This window comes from Maniola jurtina, chromosome Z (assembly GCF_905333055.1).
Source record: "Maniola jurtina chromosome Z, ilManJurt1.1, whole genome shotgun sequence".
Classification (NCBI taxonomy): Eukaryota; Metazoa; Arthropoda; class Insecta; order Lepidoptera; family Nymphalidae; genus Maniola; species Maniola jurtina.
This window is the reverse complement of record NC_060058.1, coordinates 536273-561003: the sequence shown is the minus strand read 5'-3', so window position 1 is coordinate 561003 and position 24731 is coordinate 536273. Positions and strand designations below refer to the sequence as shown.

Genomic DNA, 24731 nt, shown 5'->3' with positions numbered 1-24731 from the left:
CTGCAGCATCTTGCTGAGGCAGAGCCCTTTTAGCTCACAGACACAGCAATAGGATAATGGTGTTTTCTAGTTTTGAGTTTGATTTATATTCGAGTTTGATTTTATCTTTGTTGTTATTCTTGTTCTTTTTTTTGTTTTTGTGTGTGATTCTGTATATGAGAGCTGAATAAACCTTTATTTATTTATTTATTTATTTATTTATTTATTAAATAGGAAAAAATACCTAACTAATCTTTATTTCATTAATAAATATCATCGCCATAGAGATTTCTAATACACTCGATAATAACTAACTACTTCGATATTGTGTTTAATTTATAAAAAATATACAGTATAGATGTGAATAAAAAAAAAGATGTTTGTTACGTACCTATTCGTACGTAACTACGTTGTTCGCAAGAACGGTTGTGAAACATTTGCTTTTGTGAGTTTTATTTTTAACCAACCTCCAAAAAGAAGGTGATTTTCTATTAAATCCATAAAATTTTTGGATCCAACTCCTTAATCCTGATGCAGGTAGCTGTCAGGACTCTCGATCGCGATCATGTCTGTTTAAATAATGCTCGCTCACTATTGGCTACTATGCAATGTCGATGATTGGTAAAGGTTTTCCAGAATCGACTGAGTTACTGTGAATATGCCTACAATTGGGTAGGATTTACTCTGCACCTGGCAATAACTGGCCTGTTTTTTTTTTGATTTTATGGCCTTGGATACAAGTCCCGGGTATTATTATGGGGTAATAAGAATTATTACCCCATAATAATACCCGGGATACACTTTATTTCCGTGCCTCTTGACTTTTGAATCTCGTGTAGGTACCTGATGAAATAGGAAAAAACTGTCTAAACGAAACATAATATTATACCGTACCGTATATTATTTATTATTACATAAAATAGCATATTTTTGATATGTACAATTTATAATATACAATAAGAATAAGTACCTAATTTATAAAAATCAAGAAAATACCAATGAAATTATGCCATGTATAGGTACCTACTATGTTTTCAGAATTAACAGAGCTAACTCTATAAACTACTATTTTATAGCTAGTTATCTAGGTAGTTAGGTACCTGTATACTGTGCCTATACTATCCGGGCTTGCCTTATCATATTTTTTACTATAAACTTTTATATAAATATATATTATTGAAAATAAACTACAGGGTTAAAAAAATATAAATAATGGAATTTAAGACATAACTACGTTCATCATCATTATTTAAAAGAAGGTAATAAAAAAATCAATACTCGTAGGGCATGCGTGAAAATGTTTAGTGTGGGTTTTGGTGAAACGGTATCTTCGACCGTAATGGTTAAGTTGAGTTAGTAAACTAAGAAATTTCGCCAAAACCAAGGTTAATATAAGAAGATCTTTCTCTGATAAGTTCCTAAATATATTATTTAATTTATAATCTTTTTGTTTTATGTTGGCCGTATTGATTCGGTTGTCAACAACTTCAGAGTGGAGGTGCGAAGTGATTGCGCGTAGTGTTATTGTTTTGTGGAAAAAATTGTGAAACCTAACTAAATTCTATTCGTTTTCCCTAATATTTCATTACAGTTCTTACCTTTGTTCTTATATGTTAATTTTCTATGTGGAATATGTCAATCTTAAGCGCGGTAAGTAATAAAATTAAGCTACATCAACATCCACACAGGGCGGTACAATCGTGTGAAAATTGACAGCGTTTTTCGTCCAAACGAGCGTTTTATCACTAAAAACCATCGTTATTCATCGGAGTGATCTAATAATCATCATTCGCAGCGATTATAACATTCTGGGGGAATATTTCGACAGTCTCGGATATGCATCCTCCATATTTTACTGCTACGTGCATGCTACCAACTACATAATATAAGTAGGTATAAACGAGACGATCCCTTTTCATCTTGGCCCGTCGCTTTTTGTGTGTATGTTTCGTCAATCTGGAATGGGTTTTGAGTTTATTTAGGTTGCTTAATTTATATGCAGAGTTTGTTATTTTAGCTACCTGAATACCAGCGTACATAGTTTGTCCTTGTCAGTTCAGGGCAAGATGGTCAGGTACCAGCGCGACAACCCATTCCAATATACATAATAAATATTATATACAAAATATCTGTTTTGGCCACCATACCTAATTTGTTTATTTTAGAAACTCAACAATGTAAATAAAAATAAATTTAGTAACTTTACACACCTGTACTTACATAATATTCTGAAGAAAAAAAATTCAGGTGAAATATATAAACTTTCACTCATCCCTTTCTTGTACATGTTATTTTTGTTACAAAAATTTCACTTGACAATATAACTTACCACAAATAACGACCTATATGGCCAAGAGTCAACTGGCAAGCAATACATACTATAAAACCTGTAGAAGTTGATTAGCTGTGAGTGTTTGAACAGTGCAAAAAGGTGACTACTACATGGGGAAGTTACTTATGTGGATTATAATTTCCAACAGTTCCTATGCAGTTTTACCATGTAACATTTTCACTTTTCATTATGTTGGTCCCTTTTATAGCCACACAAAGAACAAAGGTCAAAGTGCTAGGACTTTGGTCCTCAAAGCAGACACTTAGAAAAATGAGTTTTTAATGCTTAAAGAGAAACAATACTTGAGAAATATGAGTTTTTGATGCTTTAAGAGAAGATGTTTTAATGCTTTTAAACAAATAATGTGTTTCGAGAAAACGAATCATAAAACTTATTTTATTTTATTTATTTAATTGTAATCTACAGTGTTCAACAAAATTATTATTATACATAATATTAATCTAGGCTTTACATAAGGCCACAAGAGACTACTTAAAATTAAATGAAAAATATTTTAACAGAATGGACAGAATAGAGAGAAAATATACAATAATTACAAGTGTATGTGTGTGTGTGTTTAGAGAAGTACTTAGTTATAAAAAACTGGCCAAGCATGAGTCAGACTCACACCGAGGGTTCTGTACCCAGGTATTTTTGTGACATTTTGCACAATAAATCAAAAACTATTATGCATAAAATTAAAAGAAACACTGTTTTATTATATACATTGTACAGGTAAAACCCTTTCATATTATATCCCACTTGGTATAGTTATCTTACTTTGAAAATTGAAAATAACTAATTAATTATTTGTTCATGGACACATTTTAATTTTTTTTTGTGATGTAACAACAAATACACGGTTTTCGGATTTTTTCCTTTACTTGTGTTAAGACCTACCTACCTGCCAAATTTCAGGATTCTAGGTCAACGCGAAGTACCCTATAGGTTTTCTTGACTGACACGACAGATGGACAGACAGATAACAAAATGATCATATAAGGGTTCCAGTTTCACTTTTGAGGTACAGAACCTTACCCTCAGCTTTTTGGAATGTTGCAGACATTATTTAACACTATCGAGATTGGAATGGGTTCACGGATCTGTATTAATATCATGCTAAAGTGTGCCTGTACTTTTGCACATCTCAATAGCAGTACAGATGTTAATACACTTTGGCACAAAGAAAGATTAGGTTCTGGAGATGGGTATCTTGAAAATATAGTAAATATTTTATCCCAGAAAATTGAAGAGCTCCCTCAGGATTTTTAAAACTAAATCCACATAGATAAGTCACAGGCATTAGCTATAAAAGCATTAGCATATTAAAATAAAAGTTTATTTGGAATTTTTTTAATGTTTGATTTACTCAGCGATTGTTGTCCAATTCAAGACAGAGTACAGTGTTGCTTCTGTGGAAGTGTCTTATGTCACACTATTTTTTTTAAATTTCTTTTTATATTTTTCTCAATAATTGGCAGCACATACATGGCAGATTTTTGATAGTGACTAATTAATTGATTTATTGATTTAGTAAATTCTTCAACAATATAAAGCATTTTACGTAAGTAACATTCATATTTGAAAACTAGACGAGTATCAGTGCCACAGTATAAATTGATTATATTTGGCCTATGACATTCAGTGCTAATTATAATTACTGTTGTACAACTTAAACATATCACTATTTTGAAATGTTAGAGATAGTGCTATTTTTCACAGTTCCACATAGCAAATCATTGATATATACCACCAAACAATTTTGATATGGAACCAGAGTTCATAGAAATCATGAAACACATAAGTATTTCTTCATTTTTAAAACAATCATCTAATAATTATCAATTTTCATGGATATAACTTGAATTTACTTTCATGCCCTATATAACCCCCTTAGGAAGGCAATTTCCAAAAAAACAATACTAAGTGAATGCCTACATCATTAAAACAACCTACCTCTCAAATTACCATATAAAATTATAAACTATACTATACTTATTACTCTCAAAATTTGAAAATTCCCCATCGTAGATATCCACAATTATTAAAAGTAAGTTGTTGTTCCATGCTAAGATGCCTTAAAATTAAATAGTCTGTCTGTCTGTGCATCAGGCTGTATTTACTGACTGGATTAGAATATTATTTACTTGGGACAACCCTAGCTTCCACTACCCCGAGAGAGAGATCAGCTGCGAGATCAAAGGAATCAATCTACTGTGTCTCTTTATACTGTGATATAATTATACGTATCAACTTTGAGATCCCTGTTGTGGCAACCCGCAACTCTTAACTAGCTGTTTTTACGATTTTCATATACTTTAGTTGATCGCAACTGTTTTCGGTAGCATAATTAATTTAAAAGCAACTTTTTGAGTACCAGTTGTAACAAGTTGCAACAAAACACTTATGCTCATGATTAAGCTTCCAATACAAACAGCATTTCATAAATGAGTTAACGAAAATTCATATTTTTGGATATTGAAATAGTGTTCGATTTTGCAAAAAAAGGTGAATCCGAACCCGACGATTGGCTTATAAGAGTATAACAATAGTGTTAATTTGTCTGGATCCATAGTCACACTGACTGGTGGTGACAATCATGTATTTTGAAAGCTTATTTAACAGGGCTCTCTCCGTCACTCGTTTCATACAATCGTAGTTCCAATTTCATTTGAATATTAAGCAACCAAAGTCCATGAAATTTTGCAGACATATTCTAGAAACTAATATCTGTATCTGTGGTGTTTTGGATTTTTCTAAAAATATGTAGTTTTAAAATTACAGGGGCTGAAAGATTTGTATGTAAATTTTTAAGACCGCGTAACTTTGAAACCAAACATTTTAACACAAATCTGGAAAACTACAGACATAGATATTAGTTTCTAGAATATGTCTGCAAAATTTCATGGACTTTGGTTGCTTGATATTCAAATGAAATTTTAACTAGGTTTGTATGAAACGAGTGACGGAGAGAGCCTCTTAAAATTACGGCAGTCGTAAAAATTAAAAATAGACATTTTCGTCAATTGAAGTTGCTTTTTTTTTTTTTTTAAATTATATAGACTAGCGCTTGGCTGCAATCAGACCTGCTAGCAAATGATGATGCAGCCTAAGATGGAGCGCGCTTGCCTAGAAGTTGCCTATTCACTCTTGACTTGAAGGTACCCATATTATAGGTGGAAGGGAAAACTGACGCCAGAAGGGCGTTCCATATCCTAGCGGTTCGAATTAGGAAAGAGGAAGCAAATCGTTTCGTACGTGTTCGAGGAATTTCGACTACGTACGGCTGCAGACCTTGCCTGGCAGTACGATGGTGGAAAGGTGAAGTTGGAACCAGGTCGAAGAGTTCTTGTGCACACTCTCCGAAATATATCCTGTAGAATACCGATAGACTGGCAACTTTACGCCGATGTTCTAAACTTCGTGTACGCAAAGCCTAATCACGTCCGAGAAAGGCGGCAAAACATAAGAAAGATACCGAAACCTGTGAAATAAATATGACACCACCATGTGCAGATGCTACTTACTTTTATTTACAAAGTAAGCAGATTTTGTGCGTGCATAGGTTTTATGTGTTCCACTTCCAAAGAGTCGCACGGTGTCAATTTTATTTGCGAACGATGCACATTTATATCAACGTCATGTAGATATTTTAAGGTCAGTAGGCCAATACCTCTTGTTATTTACTAGTATTAATGTTTTAACTTTTTAATACGGTTTAAGGAAGACGAAGTTTAAAGACTGAAATAAGTAGTATTACTCTTAATATTCCCTTTCTATTCCCTTTACAACCGCTCGCACTGCCAAGGGTCACTGGTAGAGATCACACTAATATTATAAAGGTGAAAGTTTGTGTGTATATAGTGTGTGTGTTTGTGTGTGTGTTTGTGTTTGTGTGTGTGTGTGTGTGTGTGTGTGTGTGTGTGTGTGTGTGTGTGTGTGTGTGTGTGTGTGTGTGTGTGTGTGTGTGTGTGTGTGTGTGTGTGTGTGTGTGTGTATGTGTGTGTGTATGTTTGTTACTCCTTCACGCAACAACTACTAGACGGATTTGGCTGAAATTTGGAATGGAGATAGATAATATCCTGGATTGATAGGCTACTTTTTATCCCGGAAAATCAAAGAGTTCCCACGGGATTTTGAAAAACCTAAATCCACGCGGGTGAAGTTGCGGGCATCGGTTAGTCTCTTATAGAGATAAGTGCTTCCCTGTCCACTTTTTCTTTATTTTTATTTTTATTGTTACAACTTTCTGGTACAAATGAAAAAAAAACCTTTAATTTGATACCAATCACGATAATTGTATACTTTTTTATTCACGTATTTTGGACGTTGGCCTTTAATTCCGTAGATCGAGGGTTTGATCCTGGCTTCGAGCATCTAACTTCTCGGAGTTTTGTGCGGTTTAAGCAATTAAATATTACGAGCTTTAACGGTGAGGAAACCTGGATGCCCGACAATTCTCCAGTTATAATTTTCGTGAAGGTGTGAAGTTTGCCAATAAGTGATGAGCCAGCGTGATGACTATGGCCTAAACCCTTCACATTCTGAGGAGAGATCTGTGTTCAGTAGTGACCCAGCAATGGGTTGACCATGATTTTGACGATGATGAATTATAGACGAAGGGAGTTCAATGTTGATGGTCAAGACCACTTAGTTAATATATCCGCCGACAATATCCATTTGAAACAAGCGAAAGCTTTTATTTAATCTTAACCGCTCAATTGCATCCTATATTTCATTGGCATTGGTTACTTAGGAGTGTTGTAGTTTTTAGAGATCCGTACCGAAGGCCGCCTAGAGAACCTTATTATTAAGTCTCCACTGTCCGTCCGTCTATCTATCAGCGGGTTGTATCTCGTGAACCATAATAGGTAGAGAGTTCAAATTTTCACAGGATATGTATTTCTATTGTCATTATAAGTAACAACAAATCCATACTGTAATATTATAAATGCGAAAGTGTGTCTGTCTGTTAGTTAGCTTACCTACATCCTGGGGACGGACATAGGTTACTTTTTTCCCGGTAAATCAAAGAGTTCCCATGGGACTCTTTAAGGCCCAATTTGAAATTGGCTAAGTCAAATTTTTATCCCAGAAAATCAAAGAGTTCTCACGGGATTTTTAAAAAAGCTTAATCCACGCGGACGAAGTCGCGGGCATCATCTAGCAATGAATAACTCAAAAGGTCCCGTGAAAATTAAACAAAACTTAACAAGTAATTCCTTGTACGATGATACGGAACCCTTGCACCGATGATCAATTTTTTAGATGATCGATTTTTTAATCAGGTTGCCGGATGTATCGCATAGTATCGTGTAGTTCGAGTGCGTGGGCACCTTTAGTCTTCATCGCTCGCGTCGCTGGGATCCACATACTGAAGTCCGAACAGAGACTGAAGTCTGATCAGAGAGTCGTCATTGTCATTATCAATCGATAGATGTCCACTGCTGGACATACCAGTCACACTGGTAAACGAAACCCTTATAGGATCACTTCGTTGTTTGTCTGTGTGTCCGTCCGTCCGTCCGTCCGTCCGTCGTGTCTGTCAAGAAAACCCATAGGGTACTTCCCGTTGACCTAGAATCATAAAATTCGGCAGGTACGTAGCTCTTATAGCACAAGTACAGGAATAAATCTGAAAACCGCGAATTTGTGGTTACATCATTAAAAAAAATTAAAATGTGTTTCAATTTTCAAAGTAAGATAACTATTCCAAGTGGGGTATCACATGAAAGGGCTTTACTTGTACATTCTAAAACCAATTTTTATTTATCTCGACTGCGGCAAAGCCAAGAGGAAGGGTTATGATTTTAGCAGTCTATGTATGTATGAGTGTATGTATGTGTGTGTGTATGTTTGTATCCAGATTCTGTGTGTTCCACCGTAGCCCCTAAACTACTGGGCCGATTTTGATGAATTAGGTGTCAATCGATTTGTCGTAAAGGTCCGGGTGACATTAGACATAGGCTACATTTTATACGAAAAAAATTGACCTAACGGATGTTACATGAAAAAAAGTGTGGGTCTCCAAAATTTTTTTTTGCTATTGTATCGAGTGGGGTGTCAAATGAAAGGCGAGAAAATTCTGAGTTCATATATATAAATGAACTGCAAAATTAAAATATACTGAACTGAATATAATGAACATTAAAATATCAAGCGACAGAAAAACAATTTTATTATAGATTTCAGGGTTTATTAAGACGATCGCAGTCGGGTTTTAGTTTTCAACTTTATCTTGTTATGTATAATAGTTTACGATTTATCGTGCAAAATTTGGAAAAAATACCGAGTACGGAACCCTCAGTGCGCGAATCTGACTCGTGCTTAGCCGGTTTTATTATTCTACAAAGGGATTTTCTGCAACGGGGTTTATAAGGTTTACGTTTATTTATTTTGTTTGTACACTGAAGTAAATAATATAAATCCTGGAATGAATATCCATGCGCATTGCAATCAATCAATATTGGCTCTCAGCTTAATACTGTTAATATTATTTCTTAACTGATTTAAGGGATAAATAATACACCTTTTATAACACTAGTGTTATTTATAATCATAGTAGCTTTTGCCTGCGACTTCATCTCCTATAACTCACCTACAATAATTCATAGCATGTAAACGTGATGGCTAGCGTAAAGAGATGTAGGGGAGTAGAGCTGAATCTTCGTATACAACTGCTGAAAAAGAAAGAACCCCCGACCTGCGAATAGAAGGCGGATATCCTAACCACTAGGCTGTCAAAGCTTATAATTATTTAATAATCACAATTATTTGTATACTATGTTACCTAAGACTGTATTTACCCTCTACAAATATTGTATGCCTGATAAGATAGATTGTTCCTAGCATGTAAATTAATTTGAGATCTTCAATACGTAACAGTTAAACGATTTAATTAAATGAATGAATGACAAGTGTAAATTAAAATTTATAACACCTCCGACAAGTGAAGGTTAAAGTAACTAGAAAAGAGCCGATAACGGCTGAACAGATTTTCTTGGATTATAGCTAAGAACACTCTCGACCAAGCCACCTTTCAAACAAAAAAAAACTAAATTGAAATCGGTTCATTAATTTAGGAGCTATGATGCCACATACAGGTACACAGATACACAGATACACACGTTAAACTTATAACACCCCTCTTTTTGGGTCGGGGGTTAAAAACGGAGGACTCGTACGGAATACGTTCTATGAGCTAAAATTTGTGTCTGTCATTTGCTAGATTTCCGGTAAAATATTTAGTTTCAAGTGTGTCAAACATTTGCATACGAATCTTTAAAACTAGATAAGTAGGTACAATGAATTACTACATAAATCGTGCTTACGAAATTTCATCCAGTTTCATTAGTTAATATTCAAATGAGGACCAAACCTCGTTCGTATGGAGAACGCGGTAGAGTAACTTCTCTTAAGTTTAGTTTGATTTCTTATCAAGGTAGACATCTCGCCTCGCCTCTGTCAGTGTGCGTTTAGCCTTATGGTATGAGCCCCAGATTTTTTAAAGGGCGATGGATAAAAGCTGAACGTTTATAAAATTGCATGACCGGCGGCGTAGTGATTTTCATTGATAGAGTACATACAAACTAAATCAATTTAGTTATGAACCTTACCCTTTATAAATTAATAAGTATATGATGCCCGCGATTGCGTCAACGTAAATAAAACTCAAAAAATAAATACGGTGAGCGCACCGTATTTATTAGCCGAAGTTCATTTTAAATACCAGTTGAAATCCTATTTTATTAACAAACTGCAACGATTCACCATTTTGTGAATTAATTATAACTTAATCTCGTAATATTACCTAGTGTATCGATAAATAATGTATATTATTTATGGAAACACTATAACACCCTATCCATAAGTAGATGCATTGAATGACACACATGTTAACCTTTGGTTTTTTGCTGTGTTAAACATTCGCTATGTTGATAATTTAAAAAAATTGGTTTTAAAATCCCGTGGGAACTCTTTGATTTTCCAGAATTAAGTCTAAGTCATTCTGAACGATGCATGCTTATGCCGATGTCCACCTCGAGGATGCAAACTATCTCTGTAGTCTGGTACCAAGTATGTAATGCCCGCAACTTCGTCCATGTAAATTTAGATTTTTAAAAACGTAAATCGTAAACGTAAATAAAGAAATAAAGTATTTATGTGTTCATTAAAATCGATCATGGAACTAGGAATTACCTTATTACTAAGCGTCACATAGTCTGAATTTTATGTCAGTGAGATGTGTACAAAATGCATTCGATCTTAAGGTCATAGCTCATTAGGGCCAGCCGGCACCAGATATGCACCGCCACGCTTCGTTACTATTCTTTATATGAACTGCAAGGCATCACCTAAGTCTGCACCCGTAGTTCGTACATAGTCGAAATTCCACGGACATGCACAAAACGATTTGCCTTCCCTTTTCTAAATTGAACCGCGAGGAAATGGAATACGCTTCCTGCATCAGTTTTACCCTCCAATTTTACCTAATATGGGTACCTTCAAGTCAGGAGTGAGCGCGCTCCAACTTAGGCTGCATCAACGCTTGCCAGTAGGTCTGATTGTACCCAAGCTATAGTTTTTTATAAATAAATAAATAAAATATATGGACTCCTATGAACGTACGCTCACTATATGAACTGCGTAGCGTCAGCGAGTTACTGACGTTGCGGAGTTTATGTAGTGAGCAATGTCAATAGAAGTTTATAATCACTACCCAAACCCATACTATAAATGCGAAAGTGTGTTTGTTGGTTTGTCCTTCAATTACATCGCATTGAAGCAACGGATCGACGTGATTTTTTGCATGGGTGTAGCTTAAGACCTGGATAGTGACATAGACTACTATTTGTTCCGGAAAATCAAAGAGTTCCCACGAGATTTTTAAAAACCTAAACCCAGGCGTACAAAGTTCGCGGGCATCAGCTAGTAATATAATAAAGAAAACTAACCGCACGAGGCTAGGTGGTGCAGTGGTTCTAATAAGCTATTACCTTTACAAGTATCGACTGTACTGTAGCAGATAACTAGTCACCCTGGGCTACAGCCGCCCGCCCGCCCTCTCGCTTCCGCCCGATTCAGTCGGGCTTTATCAGTCATATATCACGGACTGTTACCGGCAACAAGTACGGTACGTGTTGCTTCCCCGCCCCCGCCCCCGCACTTGATGCACATACAATTTTTTTTCATTTGGAACCTACAAGAGAGATGTACATAATAGTGCAGTGATTAAATGAAAGGAAGATTTCAATCGTCAATTAGTCTGACAGATTTCCAGTAAAAAAACTACCAGTGCAACTTACACTGTTGTGTTGTTAACAGAGCTCTCTCCGTCACTTACTCCATACAATCGTAGTTCCCATTTCATTTGAATATTAAGCAACCAAAGTCCATGAAATTTTGCAGACATAGTCTAGAAACTAATATCTGTGTCTGTGGTGTTTTAGATTTTTCTAAAAATATGTAGTTTTAAAATTACAGGGGCTCAAAGATTTGTATTTTTCTTTAAAAAAAGGCCCAACTTTGTGCTCGTTTTTCTAGACAACGAAGCAATTTAATGAAATTTGGAAAAACCACAGACCTAGAAAATTTAATGAATATTATGTAGTAAAAAAATTATCGTTATATATTTTATATTGTTATAATTATGTGGGAACTACGAAAACCAGAAATTACACCCAGAAATCTTGAAAATTTCGTGCTGTCTCGATTTGTGCAAGCGGGGTGGTGAAGTGCGGGGGACGACACGTGAAACTGACAGAAACTGAAAGTCTAAACACACGGGCCACATTTAGACTGCACCCAACTCCAAACTTGTCGATAGGTCTAACTAAATACACTGGTACATTTCAACTTGCGTTAGACGTATGCGTTACCTACTCAGACGTTGCCTGTAGATAAAAATATGTCTCATGTTTGCTGACAATAGCGCATGCATCAAACCCTGCAAGTTGCAACTCTCTTGCAACCTATTCCTCACGCAATACGCACAGCTTTAATATTATAATTTTTGACAATGTATACTATAATATGTAATGCCATATCACAGGTCACTCTCTGATTTATTGCTAACAATTTACTTCCAAAAGCAAAGAAATCTAAGTGTGTTGAATTCACACTGCCCAATACCAGGACCTTAAATGACATAAATTCATTGATAAATAATCATATGTTGAAAATAAAGGAGAACCCCGTGTTTCTCGGTATAATGTTAGATGCAAAGCTTCTATGGAACACCCACATATCAACACTTGATGGTAAACTCAGCTCTGCTGCTTACACTGTTAGAAAAATTCGACAGGTACTGACGTGGAAACTGCAAAAATTGTATATTTTGCTTATTTTCACTGTATTATGTCTTACGGACTCTTGCTATGAGATAAAGCGGTAGATATTGAGAAAAAAATGTATTACAGAAAAGGACAGGACGTGCAATTTATAATTTAAAACCGCGCGCTGCCATACAATAAAAATATAAGGAAATAAGTACCTTATCTATTATCTTATAGTAGCTTCTAAATATATTTACAACTAGCTAATGCCCGCAGCTTCGCTCGCGTGGATTTAGGTTTTTAAAAATCCCGATCCTTTTATTTCCCAGAACAAAAGTTGCCTCTCCGTAATAGCCCGTCCCCGGGATGCAACTTGTTTCTGTATCACGTAAGAATATTTAAACGGATGATCCTTTTCAAATCCCGAGGGATCACCAGGATTTAGGAATGCAATTTCTTACAGCATCAGGGTTGCGGTCAACGACAAAGTGTTTACTTGGTATAGATACCTTCAATATCAATTAATAATCGACACTTTTTAAATCCCATTAGCTTTAGTAGTCAGGTCCCCTGCAACATCAGGGTTAAGGAGTTGGAATCCAAATTTTTTATTGAACAATGTCGCAAACTTTCTTTATCGATTAAAAAAACTACCCAAAATTACGCAGTTAGGTTACCTGCCAAATTTCATGGTTTTGAGTCAACGGGAAGTACCCTAGAGGTTTTCTTGACACACACGACAGACAGAGAGATAGACAACGAAGTGATCCTATAAGAGTTCCGTTTTTCATTTTGAGGTACGAAACCCTAGAAAACGTAGGATCGGCATTCCGAACCAGTGGTAAATTTTTCTGACCATCCAAAAACACTTTGAAGTTTACCTAAAAGTTTACAGGAATAAAAATGTATCATTGTATTCCATTCCATTTCATTCTATTCCATTCTGTTCAAAGATAAATAGATAATAAAAATATTTGTCACCGAAACAATAATTTACGATACATCGACCAATATCAATTTTACTGATGACAATCTGACTATTACCAAAGTGAACGACTACTATAATATCTATTATATACGACTAATATAATATGTATTATAAATTGTGTGCCGTTTGCATTCTCACTAGGTTCTCATTAAGTTTGTTTTATTTGGTTAAACTTTCTGGCATTTATATTGTTATGACGTTTAATTGGCAAACAGTCTGTTTATTGGCTGAAACTCAAAAATTCAGCCAATCACAACAAAGAAAATATTGTAATAATGATTGATGCAGCTTTCTGTAATTGAAAACAAAATATTTGACATTAACTTGAATGTGACAGTGTTTTCCGAATAGGGTTGCCAGAGGCCCCGTATTTTACTGGTTACCCCGTATTTCAGGATAGAGAAACCGGTAATTATGAAAATAAAATACGGGGCAAATAAAACTAAATATTTTTAGGGTTCCGTAACTCAAAAGCAAAAAGAACTCTTATAGGATCACTTCGTTGTCTATCAGTCTGTCTGTCTTTCCGTCTGTCCGTCTGTCCATCTGTCCTTCTATCCGTCTGTCATGTGTTCATGAACAAATATTAGTATTTTCAATTTTCAAAGTAAGATAACTACATATATCAAGTGGGTTATCATATGAAAGGGCTTTACCTGTTCATTCTAAAACAGATTTTTATTTATTTTTATGCATAATTTTTTTAGCATAACAGTTTTTGATTTCTCGTGTAAAATGTCGAAAAAAATACCCGAATCGGAACCCTCGGTGCGTGAGTCTGACTCGCACTTGGCTGGCGAAACCGAACACTGACGTTATGTCCAGTAGAAAGAATATTTTCCTTTTGCGGCAATGCGTAGCCGAAACCCACTCGATATTGATCATGGTCGTAGTCAAGGCGGCGGGGCTTGGTTTGAGGATGTTAGCCTTTTTTTATACAAGTTAGCCCGTGACTTTAATCTTTTCTAGTGGTAAGTGATGATGCAGTTTAATTTTTTGGCCGTTAGGGCCATACTAACCATATAACTAGCCATGACCGAAGCCTCCCACCAGACCAGAAATTTAGAAATGGCGACTGCGCCTGGGAAGCCGTCAAAAACCTAAGCCTAAAATAATACTTACACTATTTCTTGCACTTGCTTACCAATTTTTTTTTGGAAATATATCCAACATTTCGCGCTCACTTCACTCGCGCTTTGAATTTGTATTACTTGGTGTAAGCCCCACAATTTCGTTTGCATGAATTTAGAGTTTTAAAAATTCCGTGGGGGATTTTCCGGACTAAAAAGCTTATGTCTGGGATGCAAGTTACCTCTGAATAGTAAGTACCAAAATTTTGGTAAAGAAGATGGGCCGTGAAAGGGTAACAAATAGATAGGCAAATAGATATACTGTCGTATTCGTAATATTAGTATGGATAGGGAGCTTTAAAAATAAAATCTTGCCATGGCTAAACTCGTTTCCCTTTCACTTTAATTCTTTCTGTATTGAACCAAAAACACTTACGCTCACTGCGCTCGCGCTTTTTTATTGTTGTATTTTATCTCACTGTCAAATTGAAAGGCGAAATTCCACTAACCAGGTAATTAGCCCATAAAGTTGAGCGAATGTTTTTTTCCTCATGACATGATTCAGTTCCGGCCCTGATAAAACCTCTCCCGAAATCGATTCCTGGCTACGGCCATAGTATTGATACTGTGAAGGTGGAATTACAAATTAAATGTAATTTTAAGTTGAAATGAGAAGATTGTATGCATGAAATGTATAACATTTTGCTTTACAAAACTAAGAGTTTTTAAAAGCTATTTAAATAAATAAATCTTTTATTTAAAACCACATTGCAAACACAGTTCACCAATCAAGACACGGCAACATACAGAGAAAAAATACAAAACTTACAAATAAACTGAAATATCTAAATAGGCTTTCCATGCATTTCAGAGAGAACCACCGCCTGTTTCTTCAAATACTTCAAATTTTCAAATTTCTTCAAATCTAAACCCCGTATTTTTGATGGTGGTAGCCTGTAAATCAAAAAGAGGCAGGTGGCAACCCTAGACTAGACCTAGACAGAATGAAAAATTGTTTTCATTACTCGGTATGCCTACTGCCATAGTGTGACAGAAAGTGTGACGGTAGTTGTGACCTCTGATTGGCCGACTCTCTTTCACTATTTGCTAAAATTGATGATTGCAACAACAATATTTTCTTTTATGTAATCGAAAACAGAACACGGACGTCAAACAGGTTGACTAATTGCAATCATTTCTGACCGGCTAACATTGTTCCGCTAGTGGCTCAAACTCATTGTCGCAGCAAGAACATGGTAAATTCAGCCAATCACAGCAATTTGAATTGGATATCACAAATGTACCGATCTAGGAACCGAGAATGCACGAACCAGGGCAGATAGAGATGAGAACAATAATATCATACGTAGGAAATCGACGAGGGATCGTTGACAATGATCCTCTTAAGAGGAGTTTATTCGTAGTCCGACAAATTTCGTAGTCCGGAAAAATTCGCTTCTCAAACAAATCGCACGCGTAATATATTGTGTGGCCTAATTCAAAATGAGTCTTAACAGGGCTCTCTCCGTCACTCGTTTCATACAATCGTAGTTCCAATTTCATTTGAATATTAAGCAACCAAAGTCCATGAAATTTTGCAGACATATTCTAGAAACTAATATCTGTGTCTGTGGTGTTTTAGATTTTTCTAAAAATATGTAGTTTTAAAATTACAGGGGCTCATAGATTTGTATGAAAATTTTTAAGACCGCGTAACTTTGAAACCGAATATTTTAACAGAAATCTGGAAAACCACAGACATAGATATTAGTTTCTAGAATATGTGTGCAAAATTTCATGGACTTTGGTTGCTTAATATTCAAATGAAATTGGAACTACGATTGTATGAAACGAGTGACGGAGAGAGCCCTCTTAAAGCACAGAGCTATCTAAGATCTGTTTTTAACCCCCGACCCAAAAAGAGGGGTGTTATAAGTTTGACGTGTGTATCTGTGTATCTGTGTATCTGTGTATCTGTGTATCTGTGTATCTGTCTGTGGCCTCGTAGCGCCTAAACGAATGGACCGATTTTAATTTAGTTTTTTTTGTTTGAAAGGTGGCTTGATCGAGAGTGTTCTTAGCTATAATCCAAAAAAATTGGTTCAGCCGTTTGGAAGTTATCAGCTCTTTTCTGGTTTTCTTATTACTTTTATCCCAGGACCACCAGAGGTTACGTATTTTCTGACACAGGAAATATATACGATTGAGTAGTGTTAGTAAGTACTAAGAAAGCATGCCTAGCCTACGTGCTAGCTTGCTTAGACGGCCAATTTTCAGGTATCTGATAATCAAGGTACATAAAAACATTACTTACCTCACGTAAATTCGCCAAACTGATTTTTACGTATATTTTAGGCAATATCCTTAAAAATATGTCGCCAATACTCCCAGACACTTCCCGCGTCGGCTGTATTGCTTTGCAGACGCTTTAAAGCTCCCAAAATAAGTAATTACTTAACTGCACGTAAATTCTGATGCTCCATTTTTATATAATTATGTCCACCAGACAACTATTTTAAAACCTTTTACAAGAAGACAGACCGATCCAGAGGGCCAATCATCCCCTAAATTCAATTTTAATGCCTCTGTGGGTTTGAGCGCGAGGGCATCATTATCTACGCGCATGAGAATGAGTAAGACATGTATTAGGATATATTGACTTCTCTCTCACTCTCTTATAGTTTACTTATGTCAATTAATTATTAATATTAAAAAAAACTGCTAAAAATTAAAAAAATTGGAGAATTTACGTGAGGTAAGTAATGTTTTTATGTACCTTGATTACCTGATACCTGAAAATTGGCCGTCTAAGCAAGCTAGCAGGTCTGTAGGCATGCGTTCTTAGTACAATATAGTAACACTACTCAATCGTCCACATTTCGTTCGTCAGAAAATACGTGACGGCTGGTGGCCCTGGGATCTTTCACTATTGTAACAGAGGTTCATAATATTATGTCAATTGGCAAATGTCAAGTTGTCAAGATGGACGTTGCCTAGATACATAATTATTTATTTGAAAATAATGTTTTGGAAAACTCCGATACTTTGGATCGTAGGCGCGGAGTTTCTAATTTATAAAATATTATAATCACAGTTAAACGAGAAAACATCAATTCAATTATAATATCCAACAGTCAACCAAAGGCCACGAACAATCAACCCAAACCCCCCAAACCCAAACCATAGTCAAACTATTTTTAGGGTTCAGTAGGTATCTGTAGAAAAAAAAAGATGTTGTAGGTAGCCTCGACTGATGTAGTCGCGTAGGTGTGCATGGCACCATTAAATATCGTAGGAGGCGATGACCCTCCGCGCGGCTGAGGTTCCCGCATCGTAGTCGCTTTGTTGCGCAGGTTTGGATGATGCATTAGGCGCACCTTCTTTTTATTTTATCTGCTTGAACTCAGCTTATTTACTTTGACAAAATACGTTTAAAATTCATCATCATCAGGATCAACCTATCGCCGGCTCACTACTGAGCACAAGTCTCCTCTCAGAATGAGAAGCTACCACACTGGCCAAGCACGTATTGGCACACCTCACGCACCTTTGAGGGAGCATTATGGCCAACTCTCAAGCATGCAGGTTTCCTGACGGTGTTTTCCTTCACCACTTCGTTGTCTGTCTGTGTGTCATCTTTCAAGAGAATCAAAACTTATAAATTGGGTACTTCCCGTTTACGTAGAATCATGAAAGGCAGGTAGCAATATCTTATAGCCCAAGCACTCTACTCCTGTGGCCCAAGTAAAGAGAAAAATCCGACAACTGAATTGTCATTACATAAAAAAAAACTTGTACGGAACTCTTCATGTGTGAGGCAGACTCGCACTTGACCGGTTTTTGAAAGTTATGTCAAATAAAAATTTGACATGCAATAACAAACAAAATGAAATATAAGCCACTTTTTTCCTTATTTCATCGGGTGAAAGTCGATTTCAATTTAATCGTAGGTATATCTTGAAAAGCGAACTATTAATACGACTACGTAAAATGGGTACATTTTTAAAGCAACGACATGTTAGAAACAGATATTTCGTTTTGGTCGTGTTAAACTATGTGAGTCATTCAGATAATTCTTGATTTAGTGATGTTCGGTCAAAAATATTTCATGGAACGTATAATTAACATAACATTGATGTTACTTTTGAAGAGATATTAGCTGCCTTATTGGATTTATATTATTATAGAAATTGGGTTTTAGAATGGCACAAATAAACGGTAATTTATGAATAAAGTTTAAAAAGCGTGAAATAAAAATTAAATTAAAAATTTAAAAAACCCCCGACACATAAACCTCTAAAAAGTAAAAAAATAATAGGTAAATATGTATGGGCCCTTTAAGAATAGTATAAATAGTAAAGTTTTATCCAAGCGCTCGTTGCGTCGGGGGACCGCTAAAGACTATTCTTTCTACAACAGATGACTTTCATAGTTTATCATAGGTAGCGGTCCCCTGGCGCAACGAGCGCTTGGATAAAACTTTACTATTTATACTATTCTTAAAGGGCCCATACATATTTACCTATTATTTTTTTACTTTTTAGAGGTTTATGTGTCGGGGGTTTTTTAAATTTTTAATTTAATTTTTATTATAACAGAATACGCAGTCATATGCCTCGTGATCCGGTAGAGCTGTTTGTTTTGCGCACTCTATACAAATAATATCTAATGACATTTTATGTCCAAATAAACAGCGAAGTCCTATATGCGAATGGAATGCAAATTGAACTATCCAATTCTATACCAATGCCAGCGTCATACATACATTTATCTTCTTCATAAAACACAGTAGCATAGCAGCTTCATAAAACACGATTTTTATTGTAAATAGCCTTTTTATATGTACATATAGTACGCGACAGGTTGAAAAGGCAATCGGGGTGGGGACGTCCCGCACACCCGCACAGCCCCCGCGCTAATCCGGTGCGGGTCAGCGCGGGTGATGTGCGGGTGTGCGGGGCGTCCCCACCCCGCTTGCCCTCTCGACCTGTCGCGTGCTATAATTATTCGTTCGCCTCGTTCCCGATCGAACCCCGAACCGCCCGACTAGGAGCCCGACGTCTTAACCACACGTATTTTTCAACATTATTCAAATACTAAGGAAAAATTATTTTGCGACTAAAAAGTCGTCCCGTTATGGTTTAAAAGGATATTTTGTTAAAAGCTGATGCCCGTGACTTCGGCCTTTTTAGGTTTTTAATGAAAACCGGCAAAGGGGGAGTCAGATTCGCGCACTGAGGGTTCCGTACTACAGTCGTAATTTTTCGACATTTTACACGATAAATGAAAAACTATTATGCATAAAAATAATTGAAAATCTGTTTTAGAATGTACATGTAATGCCCTTTCATATGATATCCCACTTGGTATATAAATCTCAATTAGAAAAATGAAAATACGAATCAATGTTTGTTCATGAACACATTTTAATTTTTTTTTTGTGATGGAACCACAAATTCACGGTTATTGATTTTTCCTTTACGTGTGCTATAAGACCTACCTGCTTACCAAATTTCTTGATTCTATAGGTCAACGGGAAGTATTCTATAGGTTATCTTGACAGATACGACAGACAGACGTACAGAAAGTCATGGATTTAGGTTTTTAAAAAGGGATAAAAATTTGCCTATCTCCAGGTCTTTAATTATAGTCATGCAAAAATCATGTCGGCTATCGCGGTGCGATTGAAGGAAAACAAAAAAAACACACTTTTGCATTTAAAATATCAAGTATGATGCATGGATTAAGAGGGGTCTCTCCGTCACTCGCTCCATACAAACGTAGTTCCAATTTCATTTGAATATTAAGCAACCAAAGTCCATGAAATTTTGCAGACATATTCTAGAAACTAATATCTATGCCTGTGGTTTTCCAGATTTCCGTTAAAATTTTAGGCTCAAAGTTACGCGGTCTTAAAAATTCACAGACAAATCTTTGAGCCCCTGTAATTTTAAAACTACATATTTTTAGAAATACCTAAAACACCACAGGCACAGATATTAGTTTCTAAAATATGTCTGTAAAATTTCATGGACTTTGGTTGCTTAATATTTAAATGAAATTGGGACTACGACTGTATGGACTAAGTGACGGAGAGAGCCCTGTTAATGCTGCTAATTGATTTATTAAATTAGAGATAGGATTTTAAACAACATTGTATATTTTAAACATATTCTATATTAAGTATGTGCTTAATTACTTAATACCACTGGTTAATACATATAACATTATTATTTTCATTCGTAAAACGCTGTTAATTTTCAATAACGATTGTCCAAAGAATGCCTGGTTTATTTTATTTAGTACATGATTGAATTCTTTTTTTTTTATTATTGTGTGACTTACTTTTTTAATATTATTTAAGTAGTTTATTTTATCAATTTCAAATATTTTATGCATTGCTACCGGGTTTTGGCCGGTTACCATACTTCTACGATATTTAAGTAGTATTTAGTTTATATTAATTGAACAATCTACGGATTATTGATATAGGTATGTAGAACAACTAAGTGAATATTTTAAGCTCGTTTCTCACTATGGGATATAAATTATATTATAGTCCGGTCGAAATAGACATTTAAGGTTACAGTAATCGCATAGAGCTAAAAATTGGTACAATTGTTGAACTACGAACACCATAATATATAAATATATGGGTGATTCTACGATAAGAGGTTTCGTTTCCATAGAGGATGTGGCCAAGGGGAAAAGTTGAAGTTTTTTGATGAAACGTGTATATTAGGATTTTAATCCCTTTTATATACACATTCACGAAAGGGCAAATCACTTTATACATATTTGGTTACTTTTTAGAACGCCAGGGTAGAGACATCGGGCACGGTAGAGACATCAAGATCAGGATAGATATTTTGAGAGTTTTATGCTATAAAAAATGAATAAATGAACTTTTACTAAACATTATACTTAACTTATTATAATATTACTTTTGTATTATAGTCATTCATTAAATCTAAAACTAGAGCTTCTTTAGTGTCGGTCGCTAAACATATAAGCAAATTAACATAACATCGTATCTTCAACAAATAATAAGGAGTTATTTTATGAATACAAATTGTAAAAAAATATTTTTTATTATTTTTTTATTAAAAAAGTTAAAAAATATGAGAACCTCCTTTATTTGTTTTACCAAAATCATGAAGGGGACAGGCCAGATTTTAGCAAAATATTCTTTAATTCGGCATTTAATCATAATGAATTCATAGAATACATAGAAATTCATAGAATATATAGAATATTCATAGAATACATTAAGATGCTGTGATTTATTGCATAAAATGACAAGAAGTAGAATTAAAAATCTATTTTATAACGATTGCCGCTCACATTACCTCTTATCGTAAAACTACCGTATCGTAAAACGTATATTATCGTAAAACTATACGTATGTATATGTTTGTGTGTGCAATAAAGAATTCTAAGTAAATAAATGAATTGTGAAAAATCACTATAGATCCCACATTTGTAAAAAAAAATATTCAACGTCAAGGTTCACAAAAATGGGTTGTTAATAGATATTCATGAATATTTACATGATCTACAATTTTTATTTGACATATTTTATGATGAAACTTACCGTTTAGCTGGAAAATGCAAAAATCCCAATCCATTAGGAAATGGTTTTTACTTTTTGTTAGCATACATTGTGGAAGGTTCGTCATATGTTTTTTTTTTAAATAAATGATCACGTATCTATCGAATACAAAAAGAAATATTATAAAAATATAGTTATGTATCATTTATTGTTCAATCTAGCATTTTTTAGGGTTCCGTACCTTAAAAAGAAAAGCGGAACCCTTATAGGATCACTTTGTTGTCGGTATGTCTGTCTGTCCGTCGTATCTGTCAAGAAACCTATGGGGTACTTCCTGTTGACCTAGAATCATGAAATTTGACCTAGAATCATGAAATTTGGTAGGTAGGTAGGTCTTATAACACAAATACAGGAATAAATCTGAAAACCGCGAATTTGTGGTTAGGTACATCATTAAAAAAAAATTAAAATGTGTTTCAATTTTCAAAATAAAATAACTATACCAAGTGGGGTATCATATGAAAGGGCTTTACTAGTACATTCTAAAACAGATTTTTATTTATTTTTATGGATAGTAGTTTTTGATTTATCGTGCAAAATGTTGGAAAAAATACCCGAATACGGAACTCTCAGTGCGCGAGTCTGACTCGCACTTGGCCGGTTTTTTAACTATCTTACCAACATTTACAAAATGCAACATGCTTCTGTCCCACTACCTATTTGGCAACTTAAAACATGGCTGTCACTGTAAGGACTTAGAAGCGATTTTCACGATTGTGTCGGATATTTATCCGTCAGTCAGTGTGAACTTTTCTTCTCGCATTTCGCCCGATATTTTAAACGAGACATTAAATGGGCAGGAGCACTCACGGGATTTTCTAAAAGCCGGCGCCTCTGTCGAGCTCTACTCGACTCTATTACTAACTATACTATACAATATACTTTAAGATAGTACGAGGAATATGTATGTATGATGTATGTATGTATATATATTTTATTGCACCACAAAACACAAAATGACAGGTAACAAAAAGAAAACTAAAAATGTAGGTACAAAATCTAAAAAAATTGGTTCAGCCGTTTGAAAGTTATCAGCTCGTTTCTAGTTACTGTAACCTTCACTTGTCGGGGGTGTTATAAATTTTTAATTTACACTTGTCTTGAGGGCAACTCTGTTTTTGTAAGTTCATTTTTAGTTATAGTTCGCCAAGAGGCGAACTACAACTAAAGAGAGGTCAACACGCCAATCGGGTTGGGGACGCCCCGCACACCCGCACAGTCCCCGCGCTAACCCGCTGCGGGATAGCGCGGGTAACGTGCCGGTATGCGGGGCTGCCCGCCAAGATTGCCGTGTTGACCTGTCGCGTGCTATTGGGGCGACTTTCGCTTCCCGGATTCGTCAACTTTCTCCCACTACGCTGCTTCAGGTCCAAGTCCTTTCCGGGACAATATACACCTGCGCGAGCTTTAGTACGCCCTGAGTGTCGAAATCTCGTCCTCTTAGGGTGAGATCTATAGACCGCACTCTGACTTAGCTTAGACTTAAGACAGAGTTAAAACGAGACATACCTATGTATATCTCTGACATAAATCTCTCTTGTTTTAACCCAATCATAAGTCTGAGCAAAGTCAAAGTACGCTCTATAAATCTCTTTATTAGTCTAGTCGTAAACGGAAGGATCTGGAAAGTGGAAACCCATTATTTTCCCAAACATACTCTCACCATTATTGGAACAGTAAAACTGTGCATAATCTGGCTTAATAATGTGGTACCCTCCAGGCCACTTGCATTCCTTTAAACCAAGCACCGTTTCTTTTGTCAGGGTATTGACCAATACTGGTTCATCATTTTCTATCAAATGTGGTTCGAGATATTTTGACATACAATTGCCACTAACCGTTTTAGGAACATTGGAAAGAGGTCGCAGCCCTCAGTAATGAGGAACATGATGCAGAAAGAGGTATAAATGCGAATGGTTTTGCAGATAACACTGGTTGACATCGGCCAGGGCCGCCACCAACCTGGCTGCGGCGACGCGCGTCCGCTGTGAGCAGTTTCGTAGCGACTCTTTGCGTATTGGCCACAGCGGGGAGAAGGCGCCACGTGTGGGCCTGCGTACAACCGGGGGCGGGCGCTTTGCGCCGCCCCAACACTTAATTCGTAAGTAAAAATCGCATCTTCATACATTACTACCACACACAGACTATTGACTAGCAATATGAAGTCCGTAGGCAGTGATGCTTATGTTTAATATTACCACTTTTATAAGTTACACAGATGTACATGCGCGGAAATCTTATTTTTGAATGGCGCGAAAATCTCATCTTTTTCTTTCCAACGTAATAAGAAAAGGACAGACAAACCTAATTTAATTAGAACTGTCAAACCTCGTGACTTTCCAGTCGTGAGCCTATTGTTTTTAGTAGAACGAAAGTCTTTAAATTTAAAATTCATACCCGTCCTTTTTTAGCAATATTAAAAAGAAAAAGATGCAGAGACTTTAAAATTTAGATTAGAGAAAACCATCAGAATCGA

The 24731-nt window shown here is 35.7% G+C and overlaps 1 protein-coding gene across 3 annotated transcripts in view; it reads left to right on the top strand.

The window, feature by feature from the left end:
- The first annotated feature begins 1298 nt into the window (after positions 1 to 1298).
- Positions 1299 to 24731, top strand: part of LOC123880015 — a 46083-nt gene continuing 22650 nt past the window's right edge. Inside the window, exons 1-2 of one of the 3 annotated variants that reach the window (XM_045927875.1) lie at positions 1299 to 1364; positions 24181 to 24356. The gene's annotated coding sequence lies outside the window, so the exon portion shown is untranslated. Of the gene's footprint in view, positions 1365 to 1423; positions 1630 to 24180; positions 24357 to 24731 lie in introns of those variants that run through there. The other 2 variants (XM_045927876.1, XM_045927874.1) reach the window with 2 other exon arrangements.